Raw genomic sequence first — 25198 nt, forward strand, 5'->3', positions numbered from 1 at the left:
TTCTTCTAGTAATCAAACCCCACGTTTAGAAACAATACTTTAAGCACCTAAACAGATTTCTCTTTTGCATCCCTCTAGAGCTTAATAAATGAAATGAAGCACAACATAAAATAGGCAGCATGATTGAACAGTCAGCTAACCAGATGGTGTCGTCTATGTGGTTTAATAAAAGAAACCAACTATGAAAATAAGAAGCAACTGATAAAAACAATAACACTCACAATTTAGCCGGAAGGAGCCATAAATGAATTTTCTGATGGCATTGCATACCTTCCTGTACGCGTGTCCCCCCCGCCTATGGATCTTCCAAAAGATAGTAGTAGAGGAACATTCAAGGGTGGGCGGTCAATACTGGCATAGTGTAACTTTCAAAACCCTCCTTATCAGGGTACCACCACTGTGCTGACAGTCAATGAAGTGCTGACAAGTCAATAAATAGATAGGGCCTACACACCGTTATCCTTTCTCTCTTTCTTTTTTCAGCCAGACATAGCTAGCTACGCAATGTGGCCCTAAACTGAAAGAGTGTGTTACAGCCAACACCATAAAAAATGTGTCAACATTCACCAGATTGCTGGCTAAATCGTTGAAGGGATGTTAAAGTGCAGCTCTAATAGTACATTTGAGTGGTTAGTATGGTTGCTCTGACAGCCCACTTGTTATACACTTGGCTCTTTAATATCAAGAACTCGGAACATATTTACCAGATCTATTGCAAGCACTGAGCTCTATCTCAGAGTGCTTTAAGGTACTCTCACATTCAAACTGGGAGAACAACCAAGATTGTAAAGAATTCTGGTCCCGTATTTCTGTTGGGGTTGGAGATCTGGGGGGAAGGGTCACCGAGCATAATTCTGCATTTTAGATGGGGGTGCAAGAGGGCACTCCATGTAGCTAAGAGAGGAGCATGGAAGAAGGAGGGGAGAGAGATAACTTGGGGGGGTCCGGCCGCCCCTTCCCTTGCTGATGGCTACTCAGCCATGGGAGCAATTAGACCATAGCCTCCTGTTAATTTTTCAATGACAGCCAAGTGATGCCAGATCCAGGGCTCACTCACAGGGCACCATTTTCCCAGCAGTTGGTCAGCAATTTATGGGGCATGGTTAGAGTCACATCATCAACTATTCTATATCGCACCTCATGCAGAAACCGAAGAGCAAAAATGGAGTGACAGCAATGCCCAGCTTGAGTTTCCCATGCTTTAGCGACAACAGGTATAAAACGACTGGGGAATGGGGTGCCACCAAAATGGACTCCTGGCTCCCATGCATTTGGATTGACTGGGCAGGCATTAAAATATACAGGAGACTATGGCTAGACACACCGTCTTGAGAAGGCTTTCTTTTGCTCTAATCTACAAGGGGCTCAGCATCCTTCCAAAACATGTTAAGTGCCGTAAAAATCCGCCAAAGTTTGGTTTAGAGGAGTATTTTTTATGAGGCTCGATCTGTATTTATTTGGTGAAAGAATGTTGGTTGTTTGCCTTGAAATAAAGGTCAAATTCACCTATTTTTAATATTGTGTCCAAACATCAGTAAATTATAATGTCCGTCATTATTTTCAATGTGTTCCGTCATGTGTAGGGCTGCTTTTATTGGCAAGCATTGAATAATGTTCACTGTTAGGTCTCTTGGCTACGTCAGGTTGTGATTTTGGCCACCAATAAATATAATCCTGAGCAGGTGCTGTCGAAACATTGCCGTCACAAGGAGCCACAGTGGGAACTGCAAGCCCTTTTTCGCTTTCGCATTTTTCCAGGTTACCAAGGCTTCGATCATTGTAAAAAAGTTTATGTTATTCTAAGAAAGTAATTTATCAATACAGCATAACATTCCTTTTTGTCCTCTCTTTAAAGGGGTCCTGAACCATCCCTCGGGCTTGGTGAAAAAAACGCTGTTAGTAGATAGCATATGCTGCGGTGACCAACTATTGCTACTACTATACGCTGCTAGTCAACTATCGTATGCTCAAGCTTAGCTGCGGCAGCCCACAAAAGAACTAAACTTTGGCCAGACAGCTCATTAGTGATGTAGCCGTTGAGTCTCACTGATTTCGATTAGTTTTGAATGCTCAACTAGCCTTGAACCAAGCGAAACTTGACCACACACATGCTTGCCAGCCCGTGCTCACTCCTGGCCACTCTTAACAGATTTCACTTAGTATTGAGCTGTTTACAGCACTTCAAGTTGCACAAGTTGGATGTGGCCACTATTGCCGAAGCTGGTGTGGGGCAAAGCCGGTCCCCACCACACAGCACAGCCAGATTGGAGAATACAAGAGCAAGCGCGCACTCAGGCCCTTCCATGCATGTAGCTGCAGCGTAGATACCACGGACACTGCAGGGTGCCGTGACGAATCCACTCGCTGAGCGCACTGTAGCTTGCTGAGGGCAACGCAACTGCACTGGGCGTAGTGCAGGCGCCAAAATCAGAAACAGTGGCGTCTGTGTGAGCACCCAAAATTAAATTTGAACTGCGCACCATGGTGATACTCATTAGGCGGAACGCTGTGGGCACGTCCCGCTCCGCCGCAGCCTTCACAGTGTAAGGCATTGAAGACAAAGTGAGACCATCGTGAAAGGGACCTTACCTTCAACTGCCAATAACTCAGCTTCTGCCGTACACATTGAAGTACTTCTTGAAGCAAAGTGTTTCCAAAATAGCCTATTTTAACTTCAAATGCATTTCTCAACTTCGATGAAAAATGGTTCAGGGCCCTTTTAAGCTACAAAGTGATTACACTGAATTTCTGGAGCTTGCAAAAAAAAAAAAAGGATTCATTGGAATTTGCATGGTGTGGTTTCCCCAGCTGATTACCAGGCAAACTGCAATGTACCACATGCTTCAACTGTTTTGTTAGGAATTAAAACTGCATAGTTATTCCATGCCTGTATACAGAGGACCCGTAATTTTTGTTGAAAATTACATTTTGTTAACTACATAAAGACTGGAGCATCCCTTAAAAACTTGTTCAGAATTGTGATACAACAATGCAACAATATTTTCTAACAAAATTCTTTGCAACTTTTCCATCCAGCTATTGGAAACAACTCTTAGATCTGCTTAAATGCAAAAAAATGATGCGCAAGCATGACAAAAGTAGGAAGCTTTCTGGATTTAGAGCAAAAAAAATTTAGCTGGGTGTATATGTAGATGGGATAGTTGGTATCATGTGTTGGGCATGTCTAAACAGCTGCTGGAGTAGCTACTGCACATGGTGCAGGACAGTCCGGGCTCAGATGCACGCACGCACCAAATGCCCAGCTGTCAGAGCTAGCCTGGCTGCGCCGGCAGGGCGTTCAACCTCATCCAGATTCTTGGGGTGGTTTCGGTGGTTTTCTTAAAGGCCACGCTTAAGTGCGGGAACCCCTACACCGCAAGCAAAACCACATGAAAAGCTTTGCTGAAAATGTGTTGGCAATGCAACCTTGATCATGCCTTCATAATAGTTATGGCGAGGGCATTATGGTGGAGGCATTTTAGTTAGGCTTTGCTGTGAATGCACACATGTAAATGGGCAGATTTATAATGCACTTACAGGTTGGAGCATAAGCAAGATAAGTGACACATTGCACAAACTTACGATGGTCACGTAGCAGCTTCTAACCAACATAGCTGCTTTTCCCGTCTTCCTTGGATGAATGATATTTAAAAGATACATACATTTTTTTCACATGATATAGCGTATTAGAAATGGGATGCAAAATAGCAACCGTAATAAAATATCAAAAGCACAAGAGTGACGTCATATACACAGATTGCACGGATGTCATAGCATGAAACTCTTGAGATGCAATGTTGCCATTACCACAGATATCGATGTGAGGCAACGTAGCTGTTGACAATGTTACTGAACTTATAAATGGTGCCAAAACAGCCATTAGTAAAGAATTTTTATGCCGATCGAGAAATGCAAGTAAAAAATGCACGCATAAACTCTTCCGGAAGTGGTCTCAGTATAGGTAAACATTGTGCCACCTACTCATCTCCACGCAGCCCGATTTTATTGTCAGTGTTATGAAACTTGACTCAACTAGCATAAACCGTTATCAACACTCATCAGTCATTACCAACCTTATCAAACATGATCTGGTCATTATCAACCTGGACGTTCAGAGAAGCTGTTGCAAAACCATGACTACAATGCTGAGGGTATTGTGTTCAATGCTTTATTGATGGTTTGGATGCTTGTTTTGAGCTTGTTCTTTACTGAAACATATGTTGTTCTGAGTGTTGTATGGGTAATTTCAATGACTGTAAGCACTGTTCGCTTCACTTTGCTGAGCGCTTGTAGCTTCTGCCTTACGTGGGTAGAGGCTACAGAATGCAATGTCTGCTGATAGCAATGGCAGACTTGCACCAAAACACAAAATGTAGCTCTTGGCTTATGGATTTATAGAAAGAACCCAATGACTGGGTAGCATTTGCATCTGTGGGCATCAATCCATCCCAGTGGGTCATTTACAACTCTCCACATTTCATCAACATATCACACCGCATAGCTGATATGCACAGATTTCTGTAATACTGAAGCAGTTTTTGAAAGTTGGCATACCTTGCCTCTCTGAGTGGCCCGCCATGCTTTTTGACCCAACAAACCTCCAACTGTGGCAAGACACATTCCTGGGCCACGGATGCAGGGTGTAAGTAACCTGTGGCAAAGGTGGCTGCTACTGCTACCTCCGCAATGGGCGGTACAACATAATGCCAACTTTGGCTGGTCGGTACATGATGAACTTAAATCGAATGAGGATGCAACAGACAGAAGAGTGAGAAGGAAAGTGCTTCATCTGTTTCCTTCTGTCAGTCCAGTCTCTCTTTAGTGCTCATTCAGTTTAATGGCCACTATACTTAACCTGGCTAACCACAATGGCCTAATAGACAAGAACTTTTGTGTAGTACAGCTCCTCCTACCCATTCTCTGTAAAATTAACCACATGTAAAGCGCAGTGCTGAAATGACAGGTAATGGGTAGAAATTCAGGGAAAACACAAGGAAGGCGGGAGATCGAAATTCAAGACGATGAGCAAAACGAGACCAAGGTGAAAGCAGGAGCCACCGTTTTGACAAGTCCACTTGTCGAAACGTTGGGTAGGTGGCACAAGGCAATTCATAATGTCAGCATGCGTGAACACACACAACAAGACCACAAAAACTGACATATTTCTTACTCTTCATGTTTTTGCACTAAATAACAGTGGGGCCCTCTGAACTGTAATCGTAAACCGTAACTAATCTGTAAATAATTGTAAGCCTAAGAGCACCCTACACAGTTAAACATAGAGCCCTTCTACAGCCAGTTTCACTTTTGTTTCTGCTGCACCATGGTGTCATGGTGTAGAAGGTGGTCATGTGGGAGCAGAACACTGCAATGTTTGATACTCGCTCAGTCATCTGCTATGTTGCTACATCAGGTCTCACAACTAGCAGCACAAGGCAACTGAGTGAGCAGCAGTGAGTGCCAAACCATCCTGACCCCTCGCCCCATGACAACCATCTGTGTTTTGGTGTCACGACACAGTAACCTCCTGGGAAACTAATCGGAAACTGGCTGTATAACTATTATCTTGAATTATTTAGGGTGCTTTGATGCTTGTAGTATACCTTTTTCTGCGGTTTAGAGGTCTAAGTGCTTTGTCTAAGGTAAAAAAAAAATTTGAGTAAGAAATACCATGTCAACACGCCCTTTAACCTGTCATGTCCTTAACCCTGGCAAGTACTGTCAATAGGGCTGGGCATCGATATATATTTAAGTCTGATTAATCCCATTTGCGTAAGTAAGCAAAAAAAAAATAGAACAATGCCTAGTGATTTACCACAATACATACACCTACAGGAAAGAAAAAAAACTCATTATTTGAATAGAAAGCTGCCTTTATTATTACTTGAATGACAGTGAAGAAATTGACCCCACTCTGCGCAATGAGCCACACCTCCTGCCTCATTGAAGCACCAAAGAAAAGTAAGATGTTATCCTGAGGTTTGAAGTGTCAAAACCCCTGCAATGACGTGCTAACTTGGGTTGGTTGGTAATGTCTCAAGAAAACAAGTAATAGCAATGAACAACAGAATGTGACTTCAGCGCTTCGTCTATCTCGGTCTGTCCTGTTGTTCAGCGCTGTTACTCATTTTGTTCAGACAAAACCACAACAGGATTATGAGGCATGCTGCACCAGGGGACTTCGGATTAATGCCAACCACCTGGGGTTCTTTTATTGTGCACTCAATGCACAATACATGAATATTTTTCCCTTTTCCCCCCCTTCAAAATGCACCTGCAACAGTCGGGAATTGAACCCGCTACTTTATGCTTAGCACCAAAACACCATAAGCCAACATGGCGGGTACACTTAGAATTCGTTTTCTTCCTTGCGGTTAAGCAAGAGAAGCGTGGGCGACAATGCTAGCGCTTGCCTGATTTTAGTCACGTGAGCTTAACCAAATAATCGCAATAAGAAAATGTCACAATTAAAGCTTTCATTGATTAATGAGAAGGTTAATCAATCAGTCGCCCAGCCCTAACTGCCTGATATGTCCCTTTTGTTCTGTGTGCACTGGCTGTCAAGTTTGTGTATATCGAAGAAAGTCCACAGAGAATGTCAGACAGAATCCTGAAAAAGCTCTCTTCCCTGTAGTGTCATGAACATGTGACCTCCTCAGAAGACGAGAACTGATGTCACGTACAACCTATGTATACTGCAATGCACTCATTTGCAGCACCTGTTTACCATAGACTCTCACATACATGCTGTTGCTTTCTATTTTTTTTACTTGTGCCTTCTATAAATAAAATTTTTATATTTCTTCATGCCTTTCTTTTTCTTACATTTATGATATAGTGATTTCGGATTAGTCCAGTGCTGACACTGTCCAACACCTTTCATTTTAGTGGTTTTGGTTCGAGACAATGCCTTTGGCCCCACACATACGTTTAGGGAAACAGCGGCAGCTGCAACCTTGACACCAGGTAGCATTTCAAATAGGCATCTGCTGGCTCCTTTCTAGCTGGATCATTAGACGAAAGGGCTTCATCAAAGCTTCCTTCTTTTTTTTCTGTTATCTGCTATTCTTGTACAACTCCGTAAATGCATTCAGTGAGCCCCTAGGTGGGCGAAAAATGATGCTTTAGCACATGCAACTGTGTAAGAAGGCAAAAACTGTTTACCTAGCGTCCCACACAAGCTTCAGGCAAAATTCAATAACAGGGCCCTCTGGCGAGGGCACAGCTCATCAGGAATCCAGAAACAAGACAGATGTCAATGAAGTTGTAAAAGTGATTACTTGAGCACACAACGCGGTGGCACTAGAGGCCAAATATTTAGTAAATACTCTGCTAAAGTTTGTTTCACTTTAGTGTTATATAGCTAAACTAGGTGTGATTTACTGCAACAAACAGAAACAGGAGTTCCAAAAAGAATGCCAAGTTATACCAATTTATGTCAAACTTGGGCAAATGGAGCAGGCACACTGCTAGTATGATGTGCAGACCTGTAAGCTCATAAAGTGGTACTTGTGTAAGTCCACAATAACACTCCATGTAATCCCATCTCTAAATAACCATAAAGCACAACACCGTTGAACCTGCCATACATATGAGGCCCGAATGGTGCCTGTTGTAGAAACCGTGCGAGAAATTCAGGCTTTACAACGCTTTATATCTCATGAAACCTGACAGGCCGGATGTTTATGCACTTTTAAAGTTTATTACCTGGCAAAGGTTCATAGAAAACTTCACCGGTCACACGCTACAGACGGAGGAAACGTTAGCGTAACTGCAACATATACTGCTAAATTAAGATTTGTTTTAAATGCTTTAGATCAGAACTGGAACGTCACACAGTGAGATGTGGCACAAGCCAACGACTATTTTAATTGATATAGTCACGTATTAGTGTGAACACAAAAATGCTATTGAAACACGCGGTTATAGACTTAACGTTCCTATCAAGCGTAAATTTTCTGCTGGCCAAACATGCGACGCGAATAATGTTACAACTAGCATCGCACAATCGACCCTCGAAACGCTTTTCCAGACTTCCGAGGCACTGAGATAGGGAGAAAGGTTGTAAACCGCCCACTCGTTTGTTTTCAAATGTCGTACAAGGTTAAAGGGAATGTATGCCCCGCTGCCTCGGCGCGCGGCTTTCGGCAGCTTCTTAACGCCGACGTCAAAACTCCCAACAGTCTGCGTGGTACAGCTCGAACGCACGATGCGTGCGACAAGGCCTGCACTTAAACCCAGCCGAGAAAGTGAACATCGAGGGCACCAGCGAGGTGCTCTTGACGCATAGTTATCAATGCCACGACAGAGCCATCACAAAAGCAAGACGCCGGTACTTGCGTTCTGCCGAATCCGAGACCGACGCGTTGCAGGTAACACTCGGACGAGATACGCGCCGACCTCACTGGTCTCCAGCGATACGCTATTTCTAACACAACGTAACACGATGTAGTAATAACAAGCACTGGTTGGTCCGACCCGCACGACACTTGGGACGTCCCAAAGGAATACACTTCGTCAGCGACCCGAAGACCAAGCCAACGTTTACAGAACTATAAACGTTGGACCAAGCAGACACTTGTCGCACCACAGCGCTAGCACTCATTTGTAGCCAGTTGTTTCGCAGCAAGAACCCTTAAACTCGAATGGCCTCAGGCGAGTAGAACTTGCCATGCACACAGATGCAATATTTTTGTAAACGGTGGGCCAACAGCAGCGCACACTAATGTCACGCTCAACGATGACGACTGGACACAGCCGCCATGTTGGCGTTCTAGCGTGGTTGCGGTTTTTGTTTTGATGTTTGGAATCTATGGCTTGGAGCCCGCGATGCGTCTGCCGCTGCGGCTTTGCAGCACCTGTGAATTTCGATTTCACATTATAATGTGATTATCACTCATTGTCTCTGAGTCTATTTAGCTTCTTACTGCTGCTCCTACACCGACTCGGTGACCCCAGACATCTACTAGCTCGGACAACTATGTGGTCGTTCGGAGCATGCCGTCGTCGTACCATATCGTCATTGTTTAAGACATGTGATCTCATTGCTGCCTTCGTCACTCCTTCGTAATTATGCTGTCGTTATTCAATTGTGATTCAGTATGCAAAACTGTGAACCAATTTGGCATGAACTGTCTAATATGACTATCCCATTGAAGTGTAATGTTCCAATTGCATGGTTTCCAGTTCATTCCATGAGTCCCATTGCTAACAATTGGTGGGACCAGCTGGACCCATTGACGTTTTTTGACTGATGCCATTTTACCAGTCGATATTTCAGAATCGTCATCCCATGCATTAATTGTCATCATTGCGTGATCGTACTCCCATTGTCTACATACCGATGATGCTGTTATCATAAAGCTGTCGTCATTATGCCATCCGATTGTTTCAGATTAGTCATCCACTTGAAGTCACACCATAGTCGCAATCCCATATTGTTCTAGTTGTCATCATCTATTGCATGTCATCTGTCGTCATTACTTGTGCCACGTATTTACTCACGGAGTATTATCCGATACCCTGTTGCCTAGTGGGTAAATACATGACACATGCATTGCACGCATGTCGCACATATATTAGTGGCCAGAACGAGCTGAACACCTTAAATAAACCTCATCGTTGGCCTAAAATATGACACTGAGCTCACTCATGTGCACACACATACACAAAAGAAACTAACATGTTTTATTTGAATATAAATACAAAAAAAGAACACCAGAAGTTTATTGTGCCTAGTTGCTGACAGTTTTTGATGGATGTGGAAGCTCAGCGTGACTACTACTCCAAATATTGTGGCAGAACCCATGACGACTGTCGACGGTAATGTGTTAATTAGCACTGAATCAATATAATGGCACAATGCATCGCCAACATCAAACAAGTTATGCATAAGGCGTGACTCCCCTTTCACGCTTCTCTAAGAAGATTCTGCACCATCTAGTGTTGCGCTGCGAAGCCTGCATGTGGCCCCCGAAATGCATAGTGTGATGATGCATTCAAACGCCGAGAAACATGTTACGCAACAACCGACTCCTATCTTGTACTCCTGGACACAATGAGCCATCTAGTGGCACTGCCAAGAAGTCTGCACGTGGCCTTCAAGATGAGAAACATGGTGCAACAGTGTCTGAGAATGCTGAGAATTGCTCCCTCGCTTGCTGCACAACCAAGGGCACATATACAGTGACCCAAGTTGGTGAGAGGGTCAGAAGTGCGGCACCCCAGTGTATTCATGGCGCAGCTCGTGAGAAGGTGTTGGTGTGAAACGGGTTCTTTGAAAAGCGGTACATACCCAGTGCATTTGTGGTGTAGCCAGCTAATGCACTGTGTTGCAGTCCTAGGAACCCTTGTGGCACGCATTCACTTCTGCTCGGCATAGGAGAAAGGAGAAATTTAAAGGGGCCCCGAACCACTTTTTATCGAAGTGGAGAAAGGAATTTGAAATAAAAATAGGCTATTTCAGAAATACTTTGCCACAAAAAGTACTTCAATGCGTTCAGCAGAAGCAGAGTTACTGGCAATCAACACGGCCTCCACTATGCTCCCGTTCCTTCTTCAATGCCTTGCACTACGAAGGCTCCGGTAGAGTGGGGCATGCCCATAACGCTCAGTCTTCTACATGTCACCGTGGAACACAGTTAAAACTTAATTTTGAATGTTAACGTAATGTCACAACTTCCCATTTTTATGCCTAAAATGCACCAAACGTAAGCCAATCGCGGTTATCCTCGGCGAGCTGCCGTGGGCTTAGCCAATGGACTCGTGGCGGCACCCTGCTGCAACCGTGGTATCTATGTTGCATAGCCGATCCCAGCTACCAATAGCAGCTGCATGTGGGAATCCGCTCTATTGCAAAATAAAGCATCCAGAAGAGAGTAAAGAGCAGGCTTTTGCTTGAAAAGAGAGCGTTTGAGAGAAACCAGACTTTGCGCTCCACTTGCGAGCTCCATGCACCATGTGAGAGTGCAGAACTTGGCTGAGATGTTTACAGCAGCGTATGCTACCCCTGGACTGTGTTATTTCATCAAGACTAAGGAGTGGTTAAGGGCCCTTCTAAGGGATCATTTTTATCATTGTAGAGTGGCACATTCCCAATGGCACATACCATGGTACCCATGTTGGCATCAAAGATGTTCATTGAAGAGTGCCACGCACCTACTAGCACCTACTACCTAGTGACCCAAGTTGTTGTCAAAAGGTTCATTGATGACGAGCACATACCCAGTGCTCCAAGTCTGTGTCAAAGAGATTGACTGAACAATGGTACCTACCCAGTCTGGCATCTACAGTGATCCACGTCAGCGTGAAAGAGATTTGTTGAAGAACGGAACATATGTACACATTGCCACATGCTCAGTCACCCAAGCTGGTCTGACGGTTGGTCTTGAACCCTGCTCCCTCAGCACAGTGGACCAATGTGCCGCCCATTTAACCATGGACTACCCGGTGACTCAGGTAGGCGGGAAAACAGATACATAAATAAATACATACAAACCTAGCTCCAGGAAAATGTGTGAAATACCCTAAGAATGCTAAAACATTAAAGAATAAAAGGTAGAAAATGTCTTGACAGTTATAGGGGTATTACTCAGGCTCGCGCGTGCGCACTTGACCCTTCTCTGGATCGCACAGCGCCGGCGGAGCGGCAGTCGCTCCCTAGCACTTTCGCAGCAGCCCTAGCAGTCAGAGCTGTGACCCCTAACCCGCGGTTCGCAGTGAGTTGCGACCACGGCGGGTTCAGGCCAGTGGGGACAGGGTGAGTCTCGACCTAAGGTGTTTATTCACCTTAGTGTACAATGATTCCAAGTGACAACAACAGCCACAACACACACAAACACAACACAACACAAAACCTCAGCGGCGGAGCATTCCGCACGTCTGGGGCGAAACAAACCGCACAATGTGGGAACCACAAAAGAGGCTGATAAGAGTTCAGCTCACCTAAAAGTGGATCCGCGCTCGGGCCCTGGGGCGGTGAGTCGCACACAAAGGCCGGGCGCAACAGGGGGGACGGCGTGCGGCGGTCTCAGCGGCTGATTTGAGATGCGGCCGTTCGCAAGCTCTTCTACCGTGAGACAAAGATGCGTCCGGGGGAGTAGCGCTTCTCCCGAGCGGCGGAGAGGAGTCTCCCCGGTTCCAAGAAAGGGAAAGGAGGGAACGGGGTGCCTTGGCTGCAGCGTCGCGGCCAGGCGCGAAGAGCAGCGGGAGTGGCGAAGGTGCCCTCTCCACGCTACCCTCCGCGAGCGAGCACGTGATTATCGCGTGATAACCGCGTGGCCGCTCCGGAGATATCGGGATGCGCGTGCGATCCCCACATCCCCCCCTCCTTAAAATAACCCTTTAGCCGCTAAGAGGCCGCCGTCACCAGAGGCTTTCCTGCGAGAGGGACATGCTACTCCGACAGCAACACGGTTTGAGTCCGTGTTGGTGAGGGAGCAGCTCTAGCTGCAGACCGTCGTTGTCGCCGTGTAGGTAGCCGTGAGCCAGGCCGGAACGTTGAAGGATGGTACGGAGCACTGCAGCTTGACAGCAGCGGGATGCAGTGGGAGGCAAGAAGGGCGTTGGGTCCGGGTCACCTTGCGTCTCGGCGGCGTCACCTGCCCAGTCGGACGTGCCGGGTCCGTGGTGGCGAAAGGGTCCCTGGATGTTTCTTGGCTGCCATATAGCTGCCTCGATTACGCTGACGCGATCCCCGAACCAGCCTCGATATGGCGCAGGACAGCTCTTTTGATGTTCTCGGAGGTCGATGCCCTCTGGTATGGTCGAACGCTTTTCTTCCGGTTCGTTCCGACACAGCTCGCCCCCTCGCGGGTGTCGGCACGCAAGATCGGCAAAGGCGCGCCGACCCACCCCGACGATGGCTTGCACCTCGCTGCGCAGCAGGGGTCCACTCTGTCCTTGCGGGAGAAGTCTACGCTCGGCCTTGAGGCTGGATGCTTGGTTGCGGGGCTTGCAACTCGGTCGCGGAGCTGTGCGGTGCGGTTCGGCGAATTCTGCGCCGCTGCGACCATTCCGGACCGGAAGTCGTCCGCTGCACCTCTCACCTAGCTGTTAGCCGCCGGAGGATCTTTTCTCGCCGCCTGTTGCCTGCACTGCGCTGCTGACTGCTTACGGCCTGCTCGTCCCCACCGGCAGTGGAGATGGTCTTTCCTTCTTGCTTGGTGGTTGTTTCACGGCTCCCGACGGGCGGTCTGCTGCTGCGACAATTCTGTTAGCCCCTCTCGCTTCTTCCAAAGAGAAAGCGCGTGCTCGCTCTGGAAGCCTGCATGCTAGACATCGGAGGAGCATTCCGTCCGATATCGTGCACAATAAAATAGCCTCCGCGAACCGGACAGAGTTAGTTCTGCCGAGATCGCAAGTTATAATGCCGCACCGGGCTCGAACGTCGAGCCGTGCCACCCGATGCCGCTGCCTGCGGGCGCGGGAGAGCATTCTCCTCGGGCCACTCGTTCCCTCTGTCATAGTAGGGTTTGAGATCGCAGACATGCACCGGTCGGCTGATCGGTCTTAGCTTCAAGTCCGCCAGCCTGTACACGAGTGAAGAGACAGTCTCTCGCACCCGGTACGGTCCTGTCCATTTCGGCGCCAGAGAAGCTGAGAATTTCTTACTGGCGTCGCTCAGGACGTGATTCCGTCTCAACACCAGGTCGCCCACTTTGTACTGAACTTCCCGATGAGAGCGGTCGTACTGCGCTTTCTGCTCGGCACGTGCAGTGCTCAGGTTCCGTCGCGCTTTTCGTAAAGCCTCCGTTACCTTCGCGCGCAGCCCAGTCGCATAATCGGCGCGTGCCGACGAAACAACCAGTTCCGTGCTGCTTCGTTCCTGTAGAGTAAGTTCTACCGGATTCAACAGCTCCCTCCCAAGGTTGAGGGTGGCGGGTGTATACCCAGTCGATCGATTCACTGTCGACCTGATCGCAAATCCAATTTCAGGAAGACAAGCGTCCCACTCATTGTGCGTCCCCGCAAATGCAACTAGCATGCAGTGGCGTAGCAACAGGGGGGGCCGGGGGGCCGTGGGCCCCGGGTGCAAGGAGCCAGTGAGGAGGGGGGGGTGTCATATACGTCTGAAGACACCCCCCTTTCAGCCGGCTACACCCGGGGAGGGGGGTGACAGAAGACCTATGGGCCCCGGGTGCCAGACGACCTAGCTACGCCACTGCTAGCATGTGCTTGATGTTGCGGTTCACACGCTCAGTGGGATTCGCCTGGGCATGGTACGTGGTTGTTCTCCTGTGCTTAATGCCGAGAGCTGCACAAGAGTCCACGAAGAGTTTGGCAGTGAAGTAGGACGCATTGTCCGTTATCAGCTGCTCAGGATAGCCGAATCGTGTGAACACCTCGATCAGCTTTCCCATGATTACGCGTGCCGTCAGCTTCCGTAGGGGGAACAGTTCCACCCACTTGCTGAAATGGTCTGTGACTACGAGAAGGAATCGGTTCCCGCTCGGTGTCCTGGGGTAAGGCCCCATGACGTCACATGCCGCAATTTGCCACGGTGTTCGGCTATTGATCGGCTGCATGAGCCCGGGTGGGCGTCCACCACGCGGCTTCACGCGTTGGCACACGTTGCAAGAGCGGGCGTAGCGCATCACATCCCGCTTCATTGCAGGCCAGGTAGCAAAGCGGCACAACTTTAGATAAGTCTTAGGGCCACTTGCATGCCCGGCCAGGCACGTATCGTGAAAGTAGCGTAAAAGTGCTCCTCTCAGCGTGCATGGAATCACCGCTTTGAAGGACTCGTGTGTATCCTTCTCCGCGGGAATGTATCTCAGCAGGACGCCGTCAGAGTCTAGCAGGTAGGAATGCAACGCGCTCACAGCATTACCAGCTGTTTCGGAGCGCCGCGCACCCACAGCAATACCAGCTGCGTCCATGTGCGCCGCGGCCGCGCCGCCGGGCTCCCGGAGCCCCTCAAACACTTTCTTACAAAATGGATCCTCCCGCTGTGCCTCTAACAGCTCCTTTCTGCCGAACACGCTCCCCACTGAACTGACGCAGTCCAAGTGGTTCACGCTTTCATCCTGAGAAGGGGGTTCATCCGCCCTTCCTTCGGGACCAGCGCCGTCGAGCATTGTAGCAGTTACTCTGCTCTTAGGCTGAGTCACTGAGGGGTCACGATGGGTATTAATGTTACCCCTCCTGACAACCTCAATCGTCGCAGCGGTTAGTCCGCTCTCAAGCTCAGTTTCGGGCGAGGTGAGTTGAGTAGTAATATCACTCTTCTCACAGTCAACGGGCGCGCGCGAAAGTGCGTCCGCCACAACGTTGTTCTTTCCTCTCCTGTAGCGAACGGTAAAATCGTATCGCTGCAGGAGAAGTGCCCATCGCGCGAGCCGGCCGCTCGGCTCTCCTAAGCGCCTAAGCCAAGTTAATGCCATATGATCGGTCTCAATTATGAATGGGACTCCATCAATATAGTAGTCGAACTTTTTGAGAGCGAAAATGATCGCCAGACATTCCTTTTCTGTCACGGAGTAATTTTTCTCTGCGGGAGTCAAAGAGCGGCTGGCAAAAGCTACCGGGCGCAAGCTACCTTCGTGCTGTTGGAGCAAAACCGCTCCTAGGCCAAGGTCGCTGGCGTCCATATGAATGACAAATTCTTTGTTCAAATCTGGTAGCCTTAACTCGGTGGTTTCCACGAGCGCGTTTACGAGGTTGCGCAGTGCCTCCTCTTGCTCGGGACCCCACCTCCACTGCTCACCTTTCCTCAACAGCATTGTCAAGGGGGCTTGCAGTGCAGCGCAGTTTGGGATGAACTGTCGATAGAAATTCGCCAGCCCCAAAAAGCGTCTCAGTCCGCCTATGTCTTCCGGTGACGGGTAGTTCAATAATGCCTGAACCTTGTCATCACACGGTAGAAGGCGTCCGTTATCCAGTTTAAACCCCAGTAGCGTTACTCGGGTTGCCGCAATCTGGGTCTTGGTCGGGTTTAGCGTTATCCCCGCAGACCTCAGACGCTCCAACACGTCCCTGAGATGGCGTAAGTGCCCATCAAAGGTACGCGAGTATACCACATCGTCCAGGTAAGCAAGAGCGTGGTGCCACCTTGCGTCACCCAAGACACGGTCCATCAGGCGCTGGTAAGTCGCAGGCGCACCGACAAGTCCGAATGACATACGGGTAAACTGGAAAAGTCCCCTGTGACAAGTGAAGGCAGTCTTCTCTCGGTCACAGGGATCTACCTCCTCCTGAAAGTATCCTCTGCTTGCATCGAGCGTAGTGAAGTACTTCGCTCCGCCAACGTTGGATACGATCGAGGGAATGCTAGGAAGCGGATATGCGTCCTTGCGTGTCACCTCGTTCAGGCGGCGATAGTCAACACAAAGGCGGGGCGTCCCATCCTTTTTAAGAACCAACACCACAGGAAAACCCCATGGGCTGTCCGATCTTTCAACCAACGCCTGTATCGAGCAGTTCGTCCAGAGCGCTGTCTAGTGCTTTCCTCTTAGCCAAACTCACCGGCCGAGGATTACACTTCCACGGAGAGGCGTCGCCTGTCTCAATTTTGTGCCTGTATAGCGTAGTGCAACCAGGCCGCTCTGTGAATACGGCATCATATTCAGTCAGAAGCGCTGAGAGGCGAGCCTTTTCTTCCCCCGACAAACTGCTTGAGTCGTCCAGCAGCGGGTGGTATCGTTCGCCCCTCACTGCGGCACAGTCTGCCACCGCAGCGGGGGTTATGGGCTTTGCGGGAGGGGAGCAGTTCCCCTCCGCGCCTCTTTTCTCAGCGCGGTTGGCCGGACGGCATTTCGACCCGGCCGCAACCGTTCTGAGGGACCTTTTCGGGCAATCGTTGGGTCGGTCTGCGCGCGAAGCATCATCGAACGAAGTTGTCTCTGACGCTTTTTGAAATGAAACGAAAGGTTTCAGGGTGCCACATGCTCGCTCCCTATATCCTCCGTTGCAGACGTCAATAACAATGCCCGTCTTGGCGAGGAAGTCTCTACCAAGAATTACAGGAACCGACAGGCCGGGAAGGTGAGCTAGGCGCTGTCGCCTCACGCGTTTCTCCCACCGCACCACAAGCCTAGCAGCACAGCTCGCGTGTGCCGTGCCGCTGGCCAGTCGGAAGGTCACATTACTCTCTCTCAGTCGGATAGCGTTCCGACGGAGATGTTCACACACCTCGTCGCCAAATAGTGAAGCGCTTGCTCCCGTGTCTAACAGCGCAAAAAACCTGCGCCGGGCGACTGTAACCTCTATGAGCGGGACTGGCGTGTCGCTGGGTAATCCAAAACGACAAGCCAGCGGGGCAAGGAGTTCATGTGTCTCACTTCGCACCGCTGTAACCGCCGCCGGCCATGCAGCATTGCTCACCGGCGGCCCCGCTCGTTTCCCGAAAGCGCGTGCTCTCGGTTCGCAGGCTGTCTGCAATCCCGGGCGAAGTGCCCCGGCTGGTTGCACCGATAACAGAGGAGAGCCGGCCTTTGACGGGCTTGGCGTCCAGTGCCTCGCGCCGTTTGACCATTGTTCCTCTCTATCGACTGCTCCCTTGCAGGCACGCTCTGCTCTCGCATCATCGAGCCGGCATATCGACCACGATTCTGCATACCTCGGCCATCGGCAGCGCATGCTGCACGCATGGCATAAGTGTATGGGTCGAGAGCCCGGTCAGATAAGCCCCAACCGTTTCTCATTTGTCCGTCACTGAAAGCAACCACACCATCTCCACCGGAACGAGTGCGAAAAGTGTCCCCGTTCCACGCGCATCGCGGCTCAAGTGCCCTCGACGCTGGGGGTGGAGGTCGGTATGAGCGCAAGGCGAGTATGTCCGCCTGTATGCGCTTTGCCTCCGAGGCCAGCTCATCCAAATCCCTGAACTTGCTGCCTCTTAGGTACGCTGCGAAGGTGGGATGAGCTTGTCGTGTGACTCTCTCCACCTTATCGCAGTTCGGAGCGGTAGGGTCAGCGGTACGATAAAGTTCGTCCATCGCCCTGACATACTCGAGCAAGGATTCGTCCGGATGCTGAGTACGTAGCTCCAACTCGCGCCGCAGACGACGCTCGTAATCTGCGGGCAGGAATTCCTCGCGTAATCCCGCTCGGAACTCAGCCAGCGTGCTAGACCGGTAGCCAGTAAGCCGGAACCAGCGGGCAGCGTGATCAGTTAACGACACTGGTACGACGCGTTCCAGTATCTCGCCATCGGACAGCCCCGTTGCGCGCTGGTAAGTCAGCACGCGATCGAGGTATTCGTTGACGCTAACTGAATCATGATACCCGCTGTAGGTGGGTAAGTCCACCCTCAGTCTCGGTCTAGCAGCAGCGGCAGATGTCAGCAGAGTGTTCTGCACGGCACCTGTCAACCTCTCAATCAAGCGCATCGCATCCTGCAACAGCGCCTGTTGAGGCTCGCTCTGGCCAGTAATGCCTGGCACTGGAGCAGAACGCGTCGAGCAAGCATGCCGCAGTGGCTCCATGCTCTCCGCAAACACTGGCGAAGGGTTCGGCGTAATGTGCCTGACGCCTTCAAGGGTACATCCTGCCGGAGAGAGCGCCTCGTGTGTAGCGCTACCCTCTTCGAAGCTTATCAAATTCCCAGGGCTAATGTTCGCCGCAGGGCATGACTGAGCGGTAGCAGTTACCGCCGCTTCGAATTGTTGCCTGTTGGTAGCAACCTGCGACAGCGTATACAACGGCTGTAAATCAGCCCCGTATGCTGCCATGGTTCGTTCGTGCAGTGGCAGTCACTCACACAAACAGACTCAACCTGTCACACCTCTGGCCCCACGTTGGGCGCCAAATATAGGGGTATTACTCAGGCTCGCGCGTGCGCACCTGACCCTTCTCTGGATCGCACAGCGCCGGCGGAGCGGCAGTCGCTCCCTAGCACTTTCGCAGCAGCCCTAGCAGTCAGAGCTGTGACCCCTAACCCGCGGTTCGCAGTGAGTTGCGACCACGGCGGGTTCAGGCCAGTGGGGACAGGGTGAGTCTCGACCTAAGGTGTTTATTCACCTTAGTGTACAATGATTCCAAGTGACAACAACAGCCACAACACACACAAACACAACACAACACAAAACCTCAGCGGCGGAGCATTCCGCACGTCTGGGGCGAAACAAACCGCACAATGTGGGAACCACAAAAGAGGCTGATAAGAGTTCAGCTCACCCAAAAGTGGATCCGCGCTCGGGCCCTGGGGCGGTGAGTCGCACACAAAGGCCGGGCGCAACAGGGGGGACGGCGTGCGGCGGTCTCAGCGGCTGATTTGAGATGCGGCCGTTCGCAAGCTCTTCTACCGTGAGACAAAGATGCGTCCGGGGGAGTAGCGCTTCTCCCGAGCGGCGGAGAGGAGTCTCCCCGGTTCCAAGAAAGGGAAAGGAGGGAACGGGGTGCCTTGGCTGCAGCGTCGCGGCCAGGCGCGAAGAGCAGCGGGAGTGGCGAAGGTGCCCTCTCCACGCTACCCTCCGCGAGCGAGCACGTGATTATCGCGTGATAACCGCGTGGCCGCTCCGGAGATATCGGGATGCGCGTGCGATCCCCACACAGTACACCTTTAAATGTGGGCTTCTCACCAGGCTCCATTGCAAATTTTGGTTAGAGACTGGAAGCAGTAAAACACCATCTAAGAAGCATTTTACCGAAATAACTTTTCAGATTAGTTCATTATTAGAAAGGTAGAAGAAACTGAGCTGCCCAATTACCATTCCGACAGGAGGCAAGCATTACTGCACTCTCTCCCTACGCCTTTAGCTGCTTTAGCAACCCTGCCTCCTTTCTTGTGGCGTTGCGCCTTCCACATTGGATGATTAGTCATGCTGAGTGATGAAACATGCACAGCGGAGAGGCCTCTGTGCATGTGACCATGACTCTTTGGCGTGGAGCGGGCATCCTCAAGAGGGAAGGAGTGCGGCGTTTGGTTTGAAATTTCCGCTGTTATTGTGGCACGCAGTGCCATAAAAATATGCAGACGCGATCGTCAACACTTTATGCACATGCTAGACTTGTTTGCCAAAAATGGCCAAATCTGGTAAAGGGCCCTTCAATCGTAGCATGTCAGACAAGAGTGAAAACACCATAGGTACTTATGATGTCTTCATGCTTGTCTGTGGGCGTGACCTCGGCACTCGTGCACCGTAATAACTACTGCCAATTCTATTTTTTTTTAATTAAGAATGTGAGAGTTTCTACTTCCCAGTCAATCAATGTTGTGCAGTGGTTGCAAAACTTATTTGAAGGAAGTAGTAATGCCTTGCCTGACTCGGTTATGACCTGAAAGTGACCTGAAAGCTCTGGGAGGTTGGTGTTGGCATCTGGTAATTGTGAGCTACATGTTCCCTTTGAAAATTGCAGCCTACACATTGACTAGGCACTTTCTGAATGAGAGCGAATAATGAAAAAGAAAATATAAATTATGGGGTTTTACATGCCAAAACCACTTTCTGATTATGAGGCATGCTGTGGTGGAGGACTCCGTAAATTTTGACCACCTGCGATTTTTTAATGTGAGCCTAAATCTAAGTACACGGGCGTTTTCACATTTCACCTTTATCGAAATGTGGCCACCATGGTCGGAATTCGATCCTGCGACCTCGTGCTCAGCAACCCAACACCATAGCCACTGAGCAACCATGGCAGGTAGAGCGAATTTTGAGACAATGAATTTACAGTTTTGTAATTGACGGACATGTGTTCTGTATAATATAATCTGCACCTTCTAGATATTTGACTTTATTTTGTCACTTGACAACAGTCCTTATTTGTTAGCTTGTTTGTTGTGTTTTCATGACTGGAGCCTCATGGCAAGCTTAATTTAGCTTGACCAAAATTGAAGCCTGTCAGAGCAGAAATGTGCTGACCATTTTAGCAACCACAGGACAGGTTACTCCTTTTTATTTGTTCTTTTTCTTTTGTAAATGTGCAACGCACGATTTTCATGTCTGTACACCTTCAAAAACGGGTACTAGACGCATAATATGACACTATGTAAGTTTACAAATAAACATTTCGTTTGAACATTGCATCTGTACAATTCCAGTGAGAACAAAAGGCATCCAAACCAATCTGTGTGAGTGTTACCAGGATGAGTGATGTTGCGATAAAGAAATTAACATGTTGGTTCCAGCGATACGCTGCATGGTGAAGTTAAACCCAGTTTGTAGTGCATGGATAAGAGTGTAACGTGCAGGCATTCAATCACTACAAGCCCTGCACTTCCATGTAGACCATATGGTAGAGTGCGATCATAGTAGTGATTAAGACAGAATAGACATCAGGTAGGCTCCAGAGCACCACCCTAACATGGCGTCTCATTAGCAAGTGGTCAGTAGGTCCCTGTTTTCCCAGCACTGCGGCATCAAATCGTCTGAGGCAAGACATTGAGCTACGTTTGCACGAGGTCCTGGACTGTTTGGCGCAGTATATGTGGTGCCACACTACAGTGTTACAGCACATGTGTGGACGTGATTCCGGCCATGTGTTGCCATACCGTATCCACAATGTGACCTAAGTTCCTGCTTCAGCAACATCAAGGTACAGACAACCTAACGCAGAGCTCGTTCCAGTGGCTTCTACCCTGTTTGCTGGTTCGAAACAGTGAGGTCAAGGCAGGTCAGTTTCTGCAGATTGCACTTGTAGAAATTCAGAAACCAAAAGCCGATTTAGATTTTAAAGTGGGAATAAAAACACCGCTCAATGTAGTACAATGGATGGCACATAGTTACTGCATACACAATTACCAGTGGACAGATTGATTCTGCACTCTGGAAGAGTAGATTTGGCCAATTGAACACAGCAAGATGTCTAGCAAACTCACTGTCAGTGCTTGAGGTACCAGGTGGGCACGAGACTTGCACTCTGTCACCACATCATGCAAGCATGCACACTTGGCCACAAAAGTTTACTGGCCACGGGATCTTAGAGAATGTTCCATTTCCGAGCAGCCTGCAGCAGTAGCCTGAAAAACTGTATACGGCAATGTTGTTAGCATATTCTAGTCGAGGGCCGAAATGCAAATACCAGGCTGCGTTGTGATGCTGCGGAGATATTCGGCTTTTTCTCAGATTTCATGGTCCGTAATATTTTGTGGCCGGGTGTACATCACACACAAGAACTTCCGTAGAGAACGTTGGCACTCCGCTTTGGGTCACTGTGCAGGTCATTTAAGCCATCCCTGTGACTGGAGGAAAGCGGCGAGTCAAGGGTGGTGCATCTGGACATGTCGCCGAAGGTGGTCGGTCCTAGTGAAAGCCTTGGTGCAGCGGCCACACCTGAAGGGCCGCTCACCCGTATGGCTGCGCATGTGCACACCCAGGTGGTCCTTGCGTGAAAACGACACCGAGCAGTGTGTGCAACGGAAGGGCCGCTCTCCTGTGTGTATGCGTTTGTGTCGAGCCAGGTCAGACTCGCTGGCGAAGCCCATCGGACAGTAGTGGCACTGAAAAGGACGCGCCGAGAGGCTGGCTGCCGTGCTGCGGTTACTCCTACCGGCCGCAGGCTGCAAGGTGGGGGGGGGGGGGGGGCAAAGGTCACAGCACCTTATTAACATACTAACGGCATAACTCTTGATGCACTCCCACGCATAGCATGAAAATCGTTATCGTGAGAAACATTGAGCTCGAGCACAAGCCTCTATTTCTTGTTTTGGAAAACATGTGAAATGCAGAAGCTTTTTACATGTTTTTTCCTTAGTTGTCCTTGTCTGTTTATGCACTGCTTACTATGCATACTTATTAATCAGTGCAAAAACAAAAGACACAGAGTTGGAATAACACAAGACAAGTGCTCATTGTTTTCACGCTAATTAATAAGTATGCATCCTTTCCAACTTGCCCATCTTTCTACCTTACTGCTTACTGTGGATTGCTTCCCACCTAGCGAAGACACTTCGTCCGAAAGACATCTGAATCATGTCTCAATGTCCATGCACCATTTTGGAGACAAATGGGACCTCTGCCGGACGTCCACTTTTCGATATCCTACTATGGATGTGCCAAGGATGTTGTTACGGGGAGAAGAGGGGTTTAAAATATATTTAGAGGGTATTTACAATGCCTTCACTGGCACTGGAGATGGAAGACAGTTCACGTGACACCAGCGAGTGTCATCCTAATCTGTACTGTACTCAGTTTCGTCTCTGGCAGCGCTTGGTAACAAGACCTTTGGCAGCGAAGGTGCCGCCTCGGTGCTTGCTAGATTGTCCCGAGTGATATTGCTTAAAACAGGTGACGTGGAAAACAGTTGCGGAAGGTTGAGACGTGGTGGAATTGAGAGGCGAGGTTTCATACCTGACTTGGGTCACTTCGCGCAAGACACAGTACGGGCCAGAGTAAGGCAAAATCAACTTTTCGCAAAGACAAACACGCCGTGACGTTGTCAGAAAGACCACTGGGGTTGAAGTGGGCATCACGGTGGTGGGCATCATAGAAGTGTTATTGCTTTTCCTGTAAAGCGGTAAGGCACAGGCAGGCAATTTTGCATGCCTCTACAGCTCTGAAGATGGCATCACAGGCATGCTCTGACGATGTGTTGGGAACGGTGGGAAGAAGTGTGTCAAATGGCAGCATGGGGTTTCTTTCGTACAAGAAAGAAAATGGAGAAAAGACCAGCAGAGTTTTGTCAGGAGGAATTATAAGTAAATGTTACAATGGGTAGAGCAGCATCCCAATCATGATAGCAAGCATGTCTTTGATAGTTCTATTATGATGTCTGTGAGGCTGTTGGTTTGAAGGTGGTCCGCCGTTGTCAACTTATGTTTTGTAGTGCAGGAGTAGAAGACGTCCTGGACAACCGTTGATATGAAATAGCAGCCCCAGTCTGTCAGGAGCGGTCAAGAAGTGTCGTGGTTATTAATATTCTTCTCCTATTTCTGCATCTCTCTTTCACAGGCTTCTTGTGCAGAAGGGGGACTTGTGTACAGGGTTCATACAGAATATAACTCAAAATTCAAGGACCATTCAAGGATTTCAAAGGTGCCAAAGACCAGGCTTCAAGGAGGACAAAAAACAAACCTCGTTCGTACACATACACTGAAAGAAAGTGGAATCGCCTTCTTCGCTGCAATTTTTCGCAGCTATGAAGAATATAAAGCTATCAAGAACATAAGGGAGGTGTACGAGTTCTGTTTCTATATGCCTACAACAGCAGATAACATCTATATTTTGGATAAAGGAATCACCTGTGCTCCATATTTTTTTCTTCTCACTTCTCCTGCTTTTTTTCTTTGTCTGGTTTATATTTCTTTTCTGCTGTCACTTTTCAAGCCTCACTTGAGTTGGTGTGTTGCATGTCTCTCTTATCTCTGGCACACCTTACCAGGTGATGTTGGACTTCCCGTCCTCTCACCAACATAACCCTGAATCTGTCCCTGACATTCATTGCATCTTCATTTTCTTTCCCTTCATGTGTAAATAGACATCAAACATCAGTGAAATAAACCTAAGTAATGGACTTATTTCTCAGAAACTCCCCTGCCACCACACAAACATCACCTTCTTATGCTGAGAACCGTGTTGATAGCTGCACTTGCCCATATTTTTATGACATTTATACCATTTTTTTTTCTCGTGATTGGCTTATACTTTAAAAAATACTTTTGGGTTAAAACATCCCACACTACTTTACTTTAAGTTGGCCTTCACACCTGCAATACCTTGGTGGTGAGGGAAATCAGAATTGCCTAATCACGTAAGTCCCTATCACATATTGTTGGTTATTATGATGTGTTGACACACAGCACACAGCGAAGTACAATAAGGACAGGTAAGAACATTATTAACAACTCATCTTTTTTATAAACGCCAACAAGGAGACATTCTTAATGCACTAATGACGTTGAATTATTTCGCGAGTTGGAGGTCCTTACTCAGTGATATGGCCTCAGCCTTTACCTTTTTGACATAGCTCTTCGCTAGGATGTAGTTTTTGGGGATTGCACGCGCAGCTTTTTCACTGAACACCTGGTGGGACCAACACGACAAAGCCACCTTTCTTGTATGCTCGTAGGAACTAAATGTTGTTCTGCTTCAACTATGCTTAATTAACACCGTATACATGCCCATACCTATCACCACGTTGTGCTGTGATGTGCTATGGGCAAGAAGTTGAGATGAGGAAAGGAATGTTCAGGTACAGGCAGCAAGTTCCTCGCTGCTACATCATCCATTCTTAGGCAGGGAAACTGACAAAACTGACGATGAGAAACTGATGCTCACCTTTGGTTCTTCTAGCACAGAGGCACTCGCATGCACCACCT

The 25198-nt window shown here is 48.8% G+C and overlaps 1 protein-coding gene across 9 annotated transcripts in view; it reads right to left on the minus strand.

Moving 5' to 3' along the window:
• The window catches only part of LOC135904986 (zinc finger protein 90-like), a 95090-nt gene extending 85640 nt beyond the window's left edge, over positions 1 to 9450 (minus strand). For 3 of the 9 annotated variants that reach the window (XR_010565279.2, XR_010565278.2, XM_065435984.2), the window contains exon 1: positions 4555 to 9159. The gene's annotated coding sequence lies outside the window, so the exon portion shown is untranslated. Of the gene's footprint in view, positions 1 to 4554; positions 9160 to 9341 lie in introns of those variants that run through there. The other 6 variants (XR_011515366.1, XR_011515367.1, XR_011515365.1 and 3 more) reach the window with 6 other exon arrangements.
• Positions 9451 to 25198: the final 15748 nt, after the last annotated feature.

The sequence above is a fragment of the Dermacentor albipictus genome, chromosome 6 (genome assembly GCF_038994185.2).
Source record: "Dermacentor albipictus isolate Rhodes 1998 colony chromosome 6, USDA_Dalb.pri_finalv2, whole genome shotgun sequence".
Taxonomy (NCBI): Eukaryota; Metazoa; Arthropoda; class Arachnida; order Ixodida; family Ixodidae; genus Dermacentor; species Dermacentor albipictus.